Below are 15239 nucleotides of genomic sequence, written 5' to 3'. Positions count from 1 at the left end.
AAGAACCAAGAAGGTTAAAAAAAACAAGTTATGGACAAAAATCTCTAGGACAAACAGCGCTGTAACAAACACGCATCATTCTACGGGGTCGTACTAAGCGAGGTCTGCCTGTATTTGTGTGTAATAAGTATGTATCTGCAGAATCAATCACATGGAGAAGACAGGCTTGGCAACGGCTGGAAGTAAAAGGCACCAATGCATCCAGTGTCCATACAGCACAGATCAGATGGATAACTTGAAGGAACATCAGAGAAAACACACTGGCGAGAAGCCCTTCAAGTGCTCTGTGTGTGGAAAGGCATTCATACGGTCAGTATATCTCCATATTCACTAGAAAACACACGGGTGAGAAGACCTTGAAAAAAAATACTTCGCAATAAAATGATGTCATGCTGTAATGCAATGATATGATACACACGTCATGTGACTTCCTTAACACCCTGCTTACACGTGAATACTCTAATTTCCAGGCCGCTGTTGGTTAATTATTATACAAATAATGAACCTTGTATACCTGAAATTATGGTTGGTAAGTCTGCATTTGGTGAAGGATTGCTGTATATACCTCCTTTTAAGGTCACATTGTTGTTTATAAATACGTTGAGTTATATGTTAACTGTATACGTACCAATACCAAATGCAATCTCACCAAATAATCCATTGTGGCTGCTAGTGGCCGCACATCCCTTTAAAGAAAAATCACCTGGATTCACATCCAATAAGCACTGTCACCACGTCCTACTGTAAATTTGGGATCCCTGTTGTAGCTGAATGTCTGAAGCGCAGTCGTAGTGGTAGGCCTAGCGGCAGAGACGTAGCCTGGGCCTCCCCTAGGTCGACTCAGCTTAAAATGAGTACCTGGTGTGATGCGTAAGCATCACGGCTAGGGAGACAAAGGCACCCGTTTGTGATGCTGGCCACCCTCCCCCTCATTGCCTGTGTCAGCCTTCATAGGTGCTCGCTAACAGCACTTGTCCCAACAGTCTTTTATGGCTATACAGGGGATCCTTGTCTTGTAATGTGTGTATTGTGTGTAATGTGTATGTATATTTACAGAATTAATCGCATGGAGAAGAGACCCTCAACACAGCCTGGTGATACAACGCATCGATGTGACCAGTGTGTATACAGCACGGATCGCAGTAGACGTTTGAAGCAGCAACAGAGCAAACGCAGGGCCGAGAAGCCCTTCAAGTGCAGTGTATGTGGTAGGACATTTGCAGAGTCAGCATATCTTAGGAAACATAATAGAACACATACGGGCGAGAAGCCCTTCAAGTGCACTGTGTGTGGGAAGGCATTTTCTCGTTCAGAAACTCTTCATATTCATCAGAGAACACACACCGGTGAAAAGCCCTTCAAGTGCACTGTGTGTGGGAAGGCATTTTCTCGTTCAGAAACTCTTCATATTCATCAGAGAACACACACCGGTGAAAAGCCCTTCAAGTGCACTGTGTGTGGGAAGGCATTTGCTCAACCAATAACTCTTCATATTCATCAGAGAACACACACCGGTGAGAAGCCCTTCAAATGCACTGTGTGTGGGAAGTCATTTGCTCATTTAAAAACTTTTCAAATTCATCAGAGAACACACACAGGCGAGAAGCCCTTCAAGTGCAGTGTATGTGATAAGGCATTTGCACAGTCAGAATATCTGAAGACACATAATAGAATACACACGGGTGAGAAGCCCTTCCAGTGCACTGTGTGTGGGAAGGCATTTGCTCGTTCAAAAAACTCTTCGTAATCATGAAGGAACACACATGGTTGAGAAGCCCTTCAAGTGCACTGCGTGTGGGAAGGCATTTGCTCTTTCAAAATATCTTCAGAAACATAAGAAAACACATTCAGGTGAGAATCCTTTCAAGTGCACTGTCTGTGGGAAGGAGTTTACATTATCAGGAAAGCTAAAGAGGCATGAGAAGATCCACAAGAAGGAGAAATTGAAATCGACTTGTGAAAGTCAAAATGCTGCAATGAGCCCATCTCTCATGAAACGAGAATCAGAAGAAAATTCCAACTTGGCAACACGGCCAGGAGTGACAGTGAAATGTGAAGAAGTGACGGTGAAATGTGAAGATCAAGATTCGACTCCAGGACCCAATCTGCAAGTGGATGGAGGCAGCGTGAAGCAGGAGGAGAATTCCGATTCTGAGGGAGAGCGAGGCAATCCCCAGCAGTTTGTGGATGTGGAGGTGTGGGTGGAGTTTTTGGACAAAGCTGAGTAGGAGGGGCCAGCACGTGTGAAATGACACCTTGGAAGATGTGTAACCTGGAGTTTGAGACGATTTTCCATAGCATTCGCCTTATTCACAGGCTTCTGTCATTTCAAGAATATGTAATGCGAGCAAGGACAGGGTCACGTGAGTGTGGGCGGAGTCAGGGTCACGTGAGGGGGAGGATATAAGGGAGAACCGGAAGGGGATCGGGAGTGGAGACAGGATAGAGAAGGGAGAGGCCACGCGGAGTCCTGGCGAGGAGTGGCGCGATTGCCACGAGGCAGGAGTCACGGCACCGTCGGCCAGCGGTGTTCGTAGAGCAGCGGGGGTGTCTGCAGAGTGTGCGGGAGCACACGGAGCAGCAGGGTGGCTGCTGGGTGTGCGGAGTCACACCGAGCAGCAAGGGGGCTGCGGAGTGTGCGGAGCACACGAGCAGCGGTGTGGCTGCAGAGAAAGAGCGGGAGCGTAGGACTCAGACGACGTGCGGAGGCACGAGGCGGAGAAGGTGCGGGTCGGAGCGGAGACATCGCGGGGTGCGAGCAAGAACCCAATAAAGGACACGGAGAATAACATCGTCTGAGAGTCCTTTATTACAAATACATAGGGGTTTAGCTGTCATCCAAGCAGCGATGGGCTTTCTGTACAGATGAAGTTATTGAGTGTCGAAGTGAAATAGTCGATATGCAAAACATTATGCTGCCTTATAAAACACGAATTAGGAATGTATTTTGATGGTTACATATTAAATTAATAAGTATGAATTGTAACTGTTAAAGTGGCTGTCAGGTGTTGCCGTGCTTTTCTGCATGTTCCCAATCTGTTTTTATTGCCTTTTAAATGCCCTTTAATAAAATAAAAGGGGGAACCATTTTTGTAATATTGCTGTGGTTTTCACACCTGATGATGATTGCTTGTGTTGCAATCGAAACGTCGTGATAATTTTATTGTTTTATTTTTATTATTTCCCTTCTGCGTGACTTCACCGAAAGAACCAAGAATATGAATCCCTGCAGTCACAAAAGCTTTAAATCGCCATTTTTGTCATGTTTACTTTTTGCTTCATACACTATATGTTGATATCAAAATAATTTAATGTCAGGCCTACTTTCTGCACTTGTTTTGCTTTTAATCCCTTTGGGTTTCATTTAATTTCTCTTAGCCTGATGTTACTTTTTTCATTTTATATAATGGTAACAGCAGGGGTCTGCAAGTCTACTGTACATCCCACCTGATGGCTATGTACGCACCTTGCATAGTGTAGTTATTGTGGTTAACAGTGCAGTGTAGTGTCAAGTGTGCAGTGAATAGAACGTAGTAAATGTTGTGATGTGTGGTGAAATGTGTGTATGTATGGTGATATTTAGTATGTGTACAGTGCATAGTGTAAAAAGACGGCTTTGGCTTTTCACGTGACGAATCGCACGCAATGTATCATTGCACTCAGTCGCGAGTTGCAGTCCAAAGGTGCCGAATGAGAGTAAAGTTCTGCATCTTGACGCTGCATGCCACTTGCAGTGAGGCGTATTGTGTGCCATGCAGTTGCTGTAGCTGGTGTGAGCTTACCTGTGATGAATCGCACGTGTAATTGTACACTCTGCAATGTTGCTGTAATTGCTACGTAGAGCCAGGTGCTGGTGTTTTTTATACGTGTAGGTAATGTTCAGAGCATGCCACGCACAACAGTGTGTAGTGTTGTAAATATGACGAATACACTTCTTTGAGGCACACGTTGCATACGTTGTTGTCTTACTACAGGGTTCCTAGCAGGAAGGGTATATCGGTCCCTTCACCCGATACCTAGGCGCTATGGCCTCCGAACTATACGGAACCTACAGTGAGGAAAAAATGATTTGATCCCCTGCTGATTTTGTACATTTGCCCACTGACAAAGAAATGATCAGTCTATAATTTTAATGGTAGGTTTATTTGAACTGTGAGAGACAGAATAACGACAAAAATATCCAGAAAAACGCATGTAAATTTTTTTATAAATTGATTGGCATTTTAATGAGGGAAATAAGTATTTGACCCCTCTGCAAAACAGTACTTGGTGGCAAAGCCCTTGTTGGCCATCACAGAGGTCAGACGTTTCTTGTAGTTGGCCACCAGGTTTGCACACATCTCAGGAGGGATTTTGTCCCACTCCTCTTTGCAGATCTTCTCCAAGTCATTAAGGTTTCGAGGCTGACGTTTGGCAACTCGAACTTTTAGCTCCCTCTACAGATTTTCTATGGGATTAAGGTCTGGAGACTGGCTAGGCCACTCCAGGACCTTAATGTGCTTCTTCTTGAGCCACTCCTTTGTTGCCTTGGCTGTGTTTTGGGTCATTGTCATGCTGGAATACCCATCCACGACCCATTTTCAATGCCCTGGCTGAGGGGGAAGGAGGTTCTCACCCAAGATTTGACGGTACATGGCCCCGTCCATCGTCCCTTTGATGCGGTGAAGTTGTCCTGTCCCCTTAGCAGAAAAACACCCCCAAAGCATAATGTTTCCACCTCCATGTTTGACGGTGGGGATGGTGTTTTTGGGGTCATAGGCAGCATTCCTCCTCCAAACACGGCGAGTAGAGTTGATGCCAAAGAGCTCCATTTTGGTCTCATCTGACCACAACACTTTCACCCAGTTGTCCTCTGAATCATTCAGATGTTCATTGGCAAACTTCAGACGGGCATGTATATGTGCTTTCTTGAGCAGGGGGACCTTGCGGGCGCTGCAGGATTTCAGTCCTTCATGGCGTAGTGTGTTACCAACTATTTTTTTGGTGACTATGGTCCCAGCTGCCTTGAGATCATTGACAAGATCCTCCCGTGTAGTTCTGGGCTGATTCCTCACCGTTCTCATGATCATTGCAACTCCACGAGGTGAGATCTTGCATGGAGCCCCAGGCTGAGGGAGATTGACAGTTCTTTTGTGTTTCTTCCATTTGCGAATAATGGCACCAACTATTGTCACCTCACCAAGCTGCTTGTCGATTGTCTTGTAGCCCATTCCAGCCTTGTGCAGGTCTAAAATCTTGTCCCTGACATCCTTGGAGAGCTCTTTGGTCTTGGCCATGGTGGAGAGTTTGGAATCTGATTGATTGATTGCTTCTTTGAACAGGTGTCTTTTATACAAGTAACAAGCTGAGATTAGGAGCACTCCCTTTAAGAGTGTGCTCCTAATCTCAGCTCGTTACCTGTATAAAAGACACCTGGGAGCCAGAATCTTTCTGATTGAGAGGCGGTCAAATACTTATTTCCCTCATTAAAAGGCAAATCAATTTATAACATTTTTGATATGCGTTTTTCTGGATTTTTTTGTTGTTATTCTGTCTCTCACTGTTCAAATAAACCTACCATTAAATGTATATGTAGTGGTGGTATTGACGTGCGCCGGCAGTGATGGATCACGGGGCGCGGGGTTGGGCACGCGATGTGGGCGTGGCATGGACGCGCGCGCCGGTGGTGAGGCGCGCTCACACAAGCTGGGAAAAGAGGATCGTAGCGAGTGCGCAGTGATTGGTCAGATAAGTGGGTACTCTCAGCGACGTCCGCAGGAGGGGTATAAAGGGGGACGCGCGAGAGCACTCGTGGTCAGTGTTAACCAGTTGAAGACCGAAGACGGGGTGGAGGAGGTAGGGCCCGAGACCCCTAGTCCCGCCGTCCTTGTGGGGACCGGGGCCCTGTGTGGCTCGGAGCCGAGACTGGGGGACCGTAGTCCGACGCCCGTGTGGGTCGGGACGGTGGTACCCAGAGCCGAGACGGGCACCCCGGCTGGGTGTGTCCCGGAAGGCTACGGGGCGTAAGAGCCCGTGTCAGTACAGCTGAGTGGGTGTTGGTCACCCGTGTAGCTGAGTGGGTGTTAGTCACCCGTGTAGCTGAGTGGGTGTTGGTCACCCGTGTAGCTGAGTGGGTGTTAGTCACCCGTGTAGCTGAGTGGGTGTTGGTCACCCGTGTAGCTGAGTGGGTGTTGGTCACCCGTGTAGCTAAGTGGGTGTTGGTCACCCGTGTAACGAAGTTGTAGCTGAGTGGGTGTCCGTCACCCGTGTAGCTAAGTGGGTGTTGGTCACCCGTGTAACGAAGTAGGGTGTTAGTCATCCGTGTAACTACAAGTTGGTGAAAATAAAGAGTGTGCTACCCGTGAAGTCGTCTCCTGCCGAGTTACTACTTTACAACTGGCGTCAGAAGTAAACCTGTCTTCAAGGAGAATGGACACAAGGAAGACTTCTCGTTCCCACGTGCAAGACCGGGGAGACGACGACGTACCGGTGACACCACCCTCGGGAGGAGAGGACGAGGAGTTGCCGCCGATGCAGCACTTCGCGGAAATGGCCGATGCTCCGCCCGCCTCCGACACCAGCCTGCAGGACGCACACTCCCGCCTGGCGGAGTTGCTGCTCGCCGCCGCTGCGATCTTGGCGGAGATCTCCGTTCCAGCGGCCGGTGGAACGCCTGCGGGGTTGGAAGAGGCGGCGCGGCTGGAGGGTTCCCGCCATAAGGCGTTTCGCGCCAAAAGTTTGGGAGTTGGCGCCATTTTTGAGGGTCCGCCTCCGGTTGGCGGGAAACGCGGACACCACGTGGCCAGAGGTCTCCACACAGCGCAGCCCGCGTCATCGGCGAGCGCCGGAGCTCTCCATTTTGCGCCTGCAGAGGGAGCCGACATTTTCTACAACCACAGCGGCGCGCGGGAAAATCGTTCCAACGACGACGACGACGATCGAGTTCTCCAGCAACGATTGCCCGCGCTGTCGGTGTTCAAGGCGGACGGGGGCGACTGGGGAGCCTTCCAGCGACGGTTCATCGCGCATCAAGAAATGTCGGGGTGGTCCGACACCACTGCCCTGCGCGCGCTGCCAGCGATGCTCGACGACGACGCGCTTGCGGCCTTCACGTCTGCCCCGAGGTCGTCCCGCTCAACGCTCCAGGCCGCGCTGCACCTGTTGGCCAAGGTGTTCGGGCCGCCCTCGACCTGTCGCCACCAGTTCTACGATCGGCGGAAGGTGGTTGGAGAAACAACGCTCGCCTATCGCACGGCGCTGCTCGCCCTGGCGGATTCAGCTTTTCCCCGCATGGACAAGGAGGGGAAGGACGCCATGGTGACGGAGCAGCTGCTGGCGCTGGCTCACGGATTGGGAGTTCCCATTAATACGGCGGACGAGATGGACATCTGCTCCCTGGGGATTGCCACGAGTATCCACGCTTACGAGGTCCTACAGCGGAAGCCGACGGTCGTCTGCGCATCGGTGGAGAACGGGGCACCGGCCGCCACGATCATCGGACCTCAGCCTGCTGTGCCTCGGGAGGAGGCCTTCGCTGGTTCGAGGCCGGGGGAGTGGAGAACGGGAGGTCGTTCGCCCACACGCTCCTCCCGCAAGCTGGAGCAACCGAAACCTACGACGTCCCTCGTCGTCTGCTACAACTGCGGCCTTCGGGGCCACGTCGCGTCCGGGTGCCGGGCCCCGCGTCAACGCACCGCGGGACCACGTCCGGACGACGACCAGGGACTCAAGACATCCCAACTGAACCCGGCAAGTCGCGGCACCTCACACGTTCGGTCCACACGCACGGCACGTTCGGGTCGCCGCTTAGCGGTGGGGGGACCGTGTATGGGCGCCGGGGGTTCGGTTCGGCGAGAGGGGTCCGCGTACGGCCCGAAGGCAGTCGAGTGGTCCGAATTGGCCCACAGGATTGTGGCTGCGTCGGCCGGGTCGTCCGTGGTAACGGGGTACATTGACGGGGTTGAGGTCCGGGTGCTCGTGGACACGGGTGCGTCGGCCACTATTATTTCGGACCTTATTTATAATATTCTTCCCGTACAATGTCGACCACTTCTGCCGGTGGACGTACCATTTTACGCGGCAAACGGGGGATCTTTGGGAATCATCGGCCAGATTCGGGCGAATATTTGTATTGGCGACATTAAATTGGCGGGTCCTATTTTTGTATCATCATCGTTGGCCGTTCCTTGTTTACTAGGCACGGACTTTCTGTCTAAAATGCCCATAAAAATTCTCATAGACCAGGCCTGCATTGAGCTTCCGTCGGGTCGGCGGGTTGAGTTTTTGAAGAGTCCAAATAAGATACGCACGGCTTGTGCGACGGTGCAGGCGCTGGCAACCCGGACTGTACGGGTGCCCCCGGGATCGCAAATGTTGGTACCCCTTCGGTTGAGAAAACCCCTTGGGGCGGATGCGGGGGCGCAGGGAGTTCTATTGGGGCCGTCTAACAGGGCTAAAGGGGACCTCGACTTAGCGGTGGCCCAGACCATGGTGAGGGGGGACAGTGAGCCGTTCGTTGTGGTCCTGAATACGGGGTCGCGGCCGGCCGTGATTACGCAGGGAACGGTGCTCGCTCACGCCGCGCCGCTACCCGTCGAGGAACAGCTCGTTGCTCACGCCGATTCACATGTCGATACGCATCCCCAAAGTGAGGAGGGGACGGAGTGGTTGGACTCGTTGTGTGCCGGGTCCAGTACCTTGTCCAGTGTGCAGTTGGGTGCATTGAGGGGCTTGCTGCTCGAGTTCGCTGACGTGTTTAGCAGGCACAAGTACGACATTGGCTGCACAGACCTGTTGCGCCACCACATAGAGACTGGGGACGCGGCCCCTATTCGACAGAATCCCTTCCGGCTCAGTCCAGCCGAGAAGGAGCATGTGCAGTCGGCAGTAAATGACATGTTGGCGGCCGACATCATTGCGCCCTCTTCCAGTCCGTGGGGTGCTCCTATCGTCTTGGTTAAAAAACAGGATGGATCCCTGCGGTTCTGTGTTGATTTCCGCCGCCTAAACAAAATATCAATGGCCGATGCGTATCCGCTCCCCAGGATGGATGAGTCGCTGGATGCCTTGGCAGGAGCACAGTTTTTTTCGACGCTCGATTTGCTTTCGGGATTTTGGCAATTGCCCCTCGATGACGAATCAAAACCTAAAACCGCTTTCCGGACACCGGGAGGCCTATTTGAGTTCAACCGATTGCCCATGGGTTTACATTCCGCTCCTGCCACGTTCCAGAGGCTCATGGAATTGGTTTTGTCAGGCCTTCAATGGGACACCTGTTTGATTTACCTCGATGATATCATCGTTTTCAGCCGAACTTTTGAGGAGCACCTCCAGCGACTGAGGGCAGTGTTTCTCAGGATGCGTTCCGCGAAGCTTAAATTTAAACCGGCTAAATGTTTTCTGCTTCGGGAATCGGTCAGGTATTTGGGCCATATCGTTAGCCGTTCGGGGATCTCGACGGACCCTGCTAAGACGCAATGCGTCGGCTCATGGCCAACACCGACCTCTGTTACTGAAGTCCGCAGCTTCATAGGATTTGCCTCCTATTACCGTCGTTTTGTCAAACAGTTTGCCACCATAGCCAGGCCCCTGCACGCCTTGACGGCTAAAGGGGTGCGGTTTCACTGGGGGCCGGAGGAGGAGGCCGCGTTCTGCTCCCTTCGTGACGCCTTGGTGCAGGCTCCCCCCTTGTGTTACCCCGATTTCACGCAACCGTTTGTGCTCGACACGGATGCCAGTAACACGGGTATCGGGGGAGTGCTCTCACAGGTGGTCGGGGGGTCGAACGGGTGGTCGCCTACGGTAGCAGGGTTCTGTCCCCCGCGGAACAACGCTACTGCGTGACACGGCGTGAATTGCTGGCGATTGTGTTTTTTATACAGCAATTCAGGCCGTATCTGTATGGCCGTCACTTTACGGTTCGCACGGACCATGCGGCTCTCCAATACGCTATGCGGGTGGCGCAGCCATCCGGCCAATTGTCCCGATGGTTGGAGGTCCTTCAGGACTACCAATTCACGACGATTTACCGCAAGGGGTTGCGCCACTCGAATGCGGATGCATTGTCACGGTTGCCGACGCGTACGGAATGCGCATGTCAGTTGGGATCGGCGCGGTGTAAACCTTCTGTCGATGTCCCGCGGAAGTGGTGCTAGCCGCCACGGATACTACGGGGGTCGACGCCCCCACGGGGAGGGACTCGCTGTTAGCATTGCCTCTCATCGAGTGGGGCCGTCTGCAAATGGCCGACAGCTCCCTACTCGCGCTACGTCGGAAGGTTAACGTTCCCGAGGGCGGGGAAACGCGGGTCGGTTCCTGGGTGTGCAGACAGGGCCTCTTGATGAAGTGGGACTCCATGTCCCGGCGTCACGTGCTTGTGGTGCCGGTTGCTGTACGGGGTAAGGTCGTCCTGGCTGCCCATGAACGACTCATGCATCTGGGGTTTCACAAAACGCTCGCCCTCATTCAGCGAGACTACTATTGGCCTGGGATGGGCAGTGACGTGGCGAACATTCTTAAGGGGTGTGTAGGGTGCGCTAAAAGAAAACCGCCACCAATAGCGGCTAATCCACCGCTTCAATCCATTCAAGTTTCGCGCACGAACGAATTGGTCGCGCTAGACATCTTGGGGCCCTTTCCCACTACACCTCGGGGAAATAAGTTCCTGCTGGTTGGCGTAGAGTACTTCACCCGCTGGCCCATGGCGTGGCCACTCGCCAACCAGTCGGCTGCGGCAGTGGCGGACGCCTTTGTCCAAGGTTACGTTTTGGACAAAGGCGCCCCCGAACGCTTGCTGACGGATCAAGGGAAAAACTTTTCGAGTGTTTTGTTGCGCGAGGTGTGCGACCTGTTGGGTACAAAGAAAGTACGTACCTCCCCGTACCACCCGCAGACTGACGGTATGGTTGAACGTCTGAACAGGACGATTACGTCTATGCTGTGCCAACAGGTATGCGACGACCAGGTGGATTGGGACTTACAGGTACCGGGGGTACTAGCGGCCTATCGGATGGCACCCCATGCGGCGACGGGGTTTTCTCCATTTTTTCTGATGTATGGGCGGGAGGCTGATCCGGCCATGGACGTCCAACTGGGGATTTCACAGCCACGTGCAAAATCTAAATTGGCAGACCACATTAAGTTTAACATCGCCAAATTGGCTGAGGCGCGAGAGGCTGCGAGATTGAATTCACGCTCTCGGCAGATCGCGAACGAGCGATTGCATGAACGGAAGGTGCATACGCACAATTGGGAACCGGGCGATAAGGCCTGGCTGCATTGTCCACACGCACCGTTGGCTACGTCCCCCAAACTGTTGAGACCATGGAGGGGACCGGTGGAAATTGTGCGGGTTGCACGACCCCAGAGTATACAGATTAAATGGGGAAAACGCCGTTGGTACGTGCACCCCTCCCGACTGAAACCCTACGCGGCGCCGCGTGACCCCGGGTTGTGCCGTGACGACCGAGCGTGTGATGTGACCGTCGACTCGGGGAGGGATGTGTCGCAGGCTGATCCTCACGTGTCTCCACCTGACCCACCCCCAGGTGTCTCGGACCTGACGGCTGTTGACCGTCGGGAACCGGAACCCCGCGGCTCGCGCGGAGCCCCGATGCCTGGCCCATGCCTTCCTGAACTGCCGGCGCCGCCGGATGGCCAACTGCGTCCTGTGCCGTACGACGGTCCGGCAAGGCGGACTCGGGCAAGGACGCAACACTTTTCATGAAAAAAAAAAAAAAAAAATTTTCTTTTTTTGTTAAAGCCCGACTTCGTTGCCGGCTTCCCCCTCTGCCGGGGTAATGTCCCGTTCAAGGGACGCTCGGACATTGGGACGCTGCATGAGTCGGAGAGAAAAGAAGAGAAAATGATTAAAGAAATTTTTTTTATTGTTACTCTTTCCGCATACACAGTATCGTTGCCACTCGCCGGATTGTGCATGTTGTTCTTGTTGCGGGTGTGGCGGTTGCTGGGTTTTGCGGATTGCGGTGTTCATGTTGTGTTGTTAGGGTTTGTGTTATGTTACGGGGCACACATGGGGTGAAGGGGTGTTGTATGTTTTATTAGCAGCCGGGTCGGCTGCGAGCTATGTGGTAGGGGGTGATGTAGTGGTGGTATTGACGTGCGCCGGCAGTGATGGATCACGGGGCGCGGGGTTGGGCACGCGATGTGGGCGTGGCATGGACGCGCGCGCCGGTGGTGAGGCGCGCTCACACAAGCTGGGAAAAGAGGATCGTAGCGAGTGCGCAGTGATTGGTCAGATAAGTGGGTACTCTCAGCGACGTCCGCAGGAGGGGTATAAAGGGGACGCGCGAGAGCACTCGTGGTCAGTGTTAACCAGTTGAAGACCGAAGACGGGGTGGAGGAGGTAGTGGCCCGAGACCCCTAGTCCCGCCGTCCTTGTGGGACCGGGGCCCTGTGTGGCTCGGAGCCGAGACTGGGGACCGTAGTCCGACGCCCGTGTGGGTCGGGACGGTGGTACCCAGAGCCGAGACGGGCACCCCGGCTGGGTGTGTCCCGGAAGGCTACGGGGCGTAAGAGCCCGTGTCAGTACAGCTGAGTGGGTGTTGGTCACCCGTGTAGCTGAGTGGGTGTTAGTCACCCGTGTAGCTGAGTGGGTGTTGGTCACCCGTGTAGCTGAGTGGGTGTTAGTCACCCGTGTAGCTGAGTGGGTGTTGGTCACCCGTGTAGCTGAGTGGGTGTTGGTCACCCGTGTAGCTAAGTGGGTGTTGGTCACCCGTGTAACGAAGTTGTAGCTGAGTGGGTGTCCGTCACCCGTGTAGCTAAGTGGGTGTTGGTCACCCGTGTAACGAAGTAGGGTGTTAGTCATCCGTGTAACTACAAGTTGGTGAAAATAAAGAGTGTGCTACCCGTGAAGTCGTCTCCTGCCGAGTTACTACTTTACATATAGACTGATCATTTCTTTGTCAGATGGGCGAACGTACAAAATCAGCAGGGGATCAACTACTTTTTTCCCTCACTGTAACTCTGGTCACCCGTTCCCTATCGTCCTCCAGCTGGGACCTAGGGGAGGCTTAACTGACCCCGACCTCTTGGTCTGTGGGTCCTGACCACTGGCCTCACTGAGCTCCTGCCCTTAGAAGGACTGTAGAGCTTGGGGTCCAGGGTCCTATTCTCCAGCCCAGTCTTATGTCTTTGGTGTGTAGATAACTGAGCTCTGGCTTATATACCCGTTCGTTGCTGGCTCTGCCCTGGCCACACCTTCCTTCAGGAACACTCTAAGGTGACATCATTCCCCCGGTTCCCCCCCCCCCCACCCGGGGGCACGGGGAATGTGTCCCAGGATTCGTTTACTGGGATCCACCGTTGGCCTCTCTGGCCCATGGCATGTGCCGTAAGCGATGTAACGCCTTTGCACTCTGTTGACGGTAAGTGGAACTACAGGCTGTTGAATGGTGAGTGACAATCACCCCTACAAGTGTGTAGACTATTCAAAGTACAGGGAACACCCTCATTTTAAATTTGAGGTGCACTGGTGAGATATTACATTATTCAAATAGAAAATCAAATATAACTTAAATTAATATTATTTCAATGTTAATCGAAAGCCATGGACTAGGTAATGCTTGACTGTTGAATGAGTTATTGGAGGTGAATATATTCACAATTAAGACGTTGATATTATTAAAGTATTTTTGTTATATTTCAACATAAAAATTGGTTATAATTTGGTCTAGCAAATAAACACTGGTGCTAAATCCCATCAAGAGGTACTGTGTGAAGTGTAGGGTGATATGTTTTTCTGGTAATGATTACAGGTATGATACATTCGCTTATTTCCAGTTAAATTGTTTGCCGTTTTTTCGCGGGAAGTTTAATACTAGATTTTTGCCGACCTAAGGCCGCCTTACTCTAGCAACTACGAAGGGCTTCTCGGTGCTTGGCATCTCGCCCATTGCTCTAACTGATGTCCTCTTCTTCTGCCCCGCCCTCCCCCCCCCAATCTGTGCAGATACTGCCGAGTTTAACATGTAGCCTTTCGCAACCAATATCCATAATACAGGTTTTTTTTGGGTTAAACCAGCCACCATCCCATGCAGCCAATTAGTAAGGTTTGTCACGTAAACAGAACATGCCAATTTGTTACTCGTACAGCAAAGTGTTGGAGAGCCAAGCCAGATCATTTACTATCGAGTACGATGTTTTGCCAGTAATTACAACTAGCTTCATCAGGCAACAGCCACATTTGTGCATGTAAAATGCACAATTGTCAGCATACGGAGTTAGCCTGACATTGAGTTAATGGGGCGAGCAGAATAGGTGTTTTGGCAGTGGTTCTAGTCTCAATTAAAAAGGCTTTAGTGGTTATTGTCAGTTAAATATACCAAATTTACATGTTACTATAATTTAACGTGTTATTGCTTTATTATTCAGAATATAAGTACTATCCATTCGTTAATGCAATATTATCTTGGAATGTAGCACATTTAGGAGGCACTACAGATATTTTAGGCATATGTTTGTGGAATATTTACATTTGTATTGTTAAATAAGATGTTAAATGTTCTTAGATTTGAAAAGCGGCAGTTATATTTTATATTTGCGGTAGATTCCGTGCTGAGGAGCTGCTCTGAGGTGTTGTGTGACGTGGAAGGTGATAGGGATATGTTTAGTCATGATTGCAGATATGCAAATGCTCCTTGGAAGAACAATTTGAAATAAAGCATTTCCGTTTCACAAACCTCTGGTGCCCATCTGTAGTGAAGTCGTCCACTTCTCAGGAGGACAGAAAACAATGCAGAGTATTTGCTCAACCTCTCTGAGCTTTATTGTTCTTGTTTATTTGGCCGACCTATCCCCTCATTACGATTCACGGGAGGATAGGTGGGCCGGCTACACATGGGATTTCTCCAGTTTATGTACCATGCTAGTGCACTTTTAAGGCCACGTGAAATGTCAAAGGCCCTCTGGAAGATCACGGAACAGACCCAGGTGTCATGGATTGACTGAGATGACTGGCAGACTCACCACCTGTGCTCCCCACTTTGCCACATAGCTGCGTTTTATCTGCCCTGCTCTCCGCTTGTTATTGTGAGCGTTGCTTCCCTGCCATTTGTTGCTGGGGGCAACTGCCTCTTAAGTGTCAAGGAGCGTCCTTCATGAACCTCCTCCATAGGAGCCCATCTTGACACCTTGAACCAGTCATCGGCAAGTCCACTCGGCTCCAGTGGTGACTTGGTCATGAACTAAATCACCAGAGGCAAGACTCCAGACACTGAAGTATACGTGGTGAAGGGGTGTAA

The 15239-nt window shown here is 51.7% G+C and overlaps 1 pseudogene; it reads left to right on the top strand.

Moving 5' to 3' along the window:
- Nucleotides 1-1066: 1066 nt before the first annotated feature.
- On the top strand, nt 1067-2228 carry LOC121851802 (annotated as a pseudogene).
- Nucleotides 2229-15239: the final 13011 nt, after the last annotated feature.

The sequence above is a fragment of the Callorhinchus milii genome, unplaced genomic scaffold (assembly GCF_018977255.1).
Source record: "Callorhinchus milii isolate IMCB2004 unplaced genomic scaffold, IMCB_Cmil_1.0 Scaffold142, whole genome shotgun sequence".
Classification (NCBI taxonomy): Eukaryota; Metazoa; Chordata; class Chondrichthyes; order Chimaeriformes; family Callorhinchidae; genus Callorhinchus; species Callorhinchus milii.
Note: the sequence above shows the minus strand (reverse complement) of the source record. Positions and strands in the feature narration are given on the sequence as shown.